The sequence below is a fragment of the Gavialis gangeticus genome, unplaced genomic scaffold (assembly GCF_001723915.1).
Source record: "Gavialis gangeticus isolate Ggan-Ray unplaced genomic scaffold, GavGan_comp1, whole genome shotgun sequence".
NCBI classification, from domain to species: Eukaryota; Metazoa; Chordata; order Crocodylia; family Gavialidae; genus Gavialis; species Gavialis gangeticus.
Genome location: NW_017728997.1, coordinates 26,360,761 through 26,364,786, shown reverse-complemented (window position 1 = coordinate 26,364,786; position 4,026 = coordinate 26,360,761).

Genomic DNA, 4,026 nt, shown 5'->3' with positions numbered 1-4,026 from the left:
GTTTGTTCCCAATACTTCAGTTTTTCATTTATCCTTTACATAACTAAAAAAGATAACAAATATTGTTTTTGGTCTATTGCTGTTATTTTCCATACTGATTTTTCAACAAAACAAAAAGCCTTGGAATCCTCATACAATTATATAATAATTAGTCCTATTCTATGATAGACAATATCAAACAAAAAACTAATTAGAAAATCAAGTACATTCACTGACTCAAAACATGAGCTGCCACACAACTGATTTCTAAACAACCTTTATTTTCTGTTCATTAACAAGCCATAATCTCAAGTGTCTGCTGTTACGGGTATTGGACTGAAATTAGTGGCTTATAATAGTCTTATGGCATGGTGGGCAAAAGGAAGCTGTTTGCCAATGATGCTATCTGTCATTGAGACTAGTAAAATAAACCTTGGAATTCCTCTCTGGAGTCACATTTCCTTGTACTAAAAGAGTTGTAGATCAGCATGGCATTAAGCTCTTCATACACAATGGTAAAAACTCTCGTTCTAATTTTATTGCTTCAGTAAAAAAAAAGTACAGGCCATTAATCAAGTATGGAGCTGATTTTTCTCTACATATTAAGGAAAGGAAGCTTGCAGGTTTCCTACCACTTGCTGTTGACAACCAAAATTGGACTTTTCAATACAAATGTAAAATTGAGGATAGTTTGGAGACTGGATAGGAAATTAGTAAAGGAACATACTAAAAATCTTTTAAAATACTCATATTCTACGTTACAATGACCATTTATATTATTAGAACTGAAAAATGTTTAAAATCTAACTTACAGCTTTTCTTAGAGGACAAGGAAAACTGATATAAAAGTTTCACTCTTGTTTATAGTCTGTGGACAGTTTTAGTTTCTCACAACGCAGTGCAGTGCTGCAGTGTCTTTATTTGATTTGGCTTAAGCTGTTTCTAATAAAAAAAATAATAAAAGCACAGACTGAAAAAATAAAAAAATCACAGGCATATCCCTACTGATAGAAAAATGGTTCTTAGGGTTAGAAGCTATTTCGCTGATGTGTACATTGTTTAATTTGCATAAGGAAAATATCAGAGCTGGTAAATATTTTCTTAGTGTACTGATCGTTTTAATATGTAATTTTTTTATTCATATAGATTTATCTCTGATTCTTTTTTACTTTGAGTTTCTATAGCAATTAATATGTTGTGTTACACCATACCAATATTGATAAAAAAAATAATTCTACTTAAACCCCTGCAGCGAGAAACTATGACACATATGTTGCTTTGGTTGACAAGTGAAGGAATTGGAGGGATGACATTTTTTATTAAGACCCTTCTTCTAGACCTTTGGAATTCACACCTGATCTTGGTTGGACCTAGCATGAATCTGATTATCATTGGGCCATGATACAAAGGATATATATTTTTTGGTGGGTGATCTGGGCATGGTTTTTGGGATAGGATTCTTAATGTATTGAGGGATGAGTCAATGAAGTCAACAGAAGACATGGGCCAGCATTTTTAATTCTCTGTTATAACATCTAAAGTCTAATTCAGGAATCCACTCCTAGTTAGGGCTGGGCTTGAGGACATGTTTAGAGTTATGTCTCATTGGAGCCATCGCTCCCTGCAAACGAAGTTCAATGGAATGGACTGAAACGCTAACACACAGAGCTGGCCTTAAGGAAAATGGTGCCCTGAGCAAGTATATCTTTTGGTGACATCCCCCCACAGCATAGTGGTCTCTGCATCCCTCTGCAGGATTCCTGCCCCTGACCCTTGATGCAGGTCCTGGACTCATGTGAGGATTTTCCCCCTTGCCCCAGAGTTGCAGATGGTGGTGAGGTGCATTTCCCCAGAAGCCATACCTACTCCCCAGCAGAGGGGACTTCCTGGAACCACCCAAGTAGTTCAGTAGTGTTCATGGGACCGGCACCTGCAGAGCACTGGCCTGTGCCCCAACACTGCAAAGACTCGTGGGTGGTCTGATTCTGGCTCTGCATCTGTGCAGGCCCAGCCCTGCCCCTGCAGCTAGGCTGCACCCAGAGGGACAAGTGGGCAGTGCCCAGTACAGGCTAAGTCTTGCACCACACTGCACCACCACCCAAATTCCCCAGCCCTACTTGGCCAGATGCTGCCTTCAGCACCAGGCTCCCCACCAAACCAGTGGTTATCCTGTGGCTGCACGATTCTGTGGGCAGCAGAAAAGAGCCAGTACTGTGTGTGGCACAGAGACAGTGCCATTGTGGGAAATCACAATCCCCTTCCCCTCCCATCCCCTCTGGGGTTGGTGGGAGGAGGAAGACAGATCAGGTGGATCTGCCTAGGAGAGCAGCAGCAGGGAGGAAGAGGGTCACAGAATGAGTGGTGCTGGGTGAGCTCCTGGCTCCCATCCCCCGGCCCCAGCTCTGTATAGAAGTCAGCCTAATGCCACCACTGGGCAGGGTAGGGCAGGAATGGAAGGGGCTGGCAGCATATGGATGGGAGTGGGGGGTGGGACACTGCAGTGGCAGACCACTCCCTCACCTACCTCCAGGTCAAAAGCAACTCAACAGAGGGCTCACAGTCCACACTCCCTGTGCAGTTACACGTATTGCCAGAGATTGCAGCCAGGCAGCTCCAGATTGTGTGTGTGTGGTGGCCACCCACGTCACCTATCCTGAAATCCAGCTTTGCTAACACTCAGGAAACTGTTCATCAACATCAGTAATTATCATAGCCTCATTTGCATTTTATACGTGGTAAACTAATGCAGATGTTGTGACTTCACAAGGCCACACAGCAAGCCTAGGACAGCGCCATTAGATTTAAGAAGATCTTGGTTTGCTGGAAGAATATGCAAATGAAATACTTTGCTTTCCTAACAATATCCTGAATGGGTGATATATAAATTAAAGCCTTTGGTATATAAGAATGAAAGGATGTAAAACTGAAAGGGAATCAAATTGTGCATTCTGCGGTAGATGGAATCGCCTTTCTAAAAGTTGCAAATGGAGTAATACACCTGAAATAAGTTGTGTCTACCCTGTCCATTTAGAATATTTGGGTTGCCTGAGCCCAGATTTGAGTATGGCACACTGAACTGTTTTATTCACTGCTTTCATAGGTAAGCATTTATTGTCAGTTACCTCTGTATCTGTCTTATGAAGAACAATCCAACACTTTAGGATAAGAATGGAGTTTTTGTCTTAGAATACTTGATAATATGTTGGTCCTAATATAAAGAAATGTTCCGTGCCTTCTTAAATGTGGAGACAAATGTGAAGTTGGTAGTCTTTCTGTACTCTTAACGTCTTACTGTGCTCCACCTTCTAATACTCTGTGAACAATGAGCAGTCCAGATACCATGCCAAGAGGAAGCCAAGAATGTTGCAATGGGCAAAAAGCTAAAATTATTACACTACAGAAACATTGTGCAGTGTCACTGACATAAATACTAATGAAGACATCCTGCTGTTAATGTTCACTAATTGCGAGGGCCACCAGAGTTGGAGCTATTATTATTCTCCTATTATATTCTAGTCCTCCTTTGTAAATTGCTTTATCAGTTTACCATTACTAGAGACAAATTCCATCATGAAAGACATTAACCTTATTGAAGTGTTTGTCAGATAATAGAGTTTCTTAGGCATTAACCTGACTGGATTAGACTAATCTGTTGCTGCTGGAAACCTTGTTTCCAGCATTAAGTTAGACAATAGCTTCAAATTACCTGTACTGAGCACCTATGGTACAGATCATGTTTTGAGGGAGAGAAAATGTTCCCAACACCATCCTTACCTTCAATACAGGCCAGATCAGGTATTCAGGTTTCTCATTCTCTCTGTCTAATACAAATGTTGATATTTTTCTGCTAGTTTATGAATATACATGGAGTTTGAGCTCAGCTATTTTTTTTTTTTTACACAGTTTACACTGCTTACATTATACCTTAGGATTGCTGTGTTAATAAATATAATTGTTTTATACCTTTTTGAATTTGAGCATTATACATTTCAGACAAATATTTTGATTTTAACAGTTTAATTACATCAGTAGAGTATTCTGTATTAT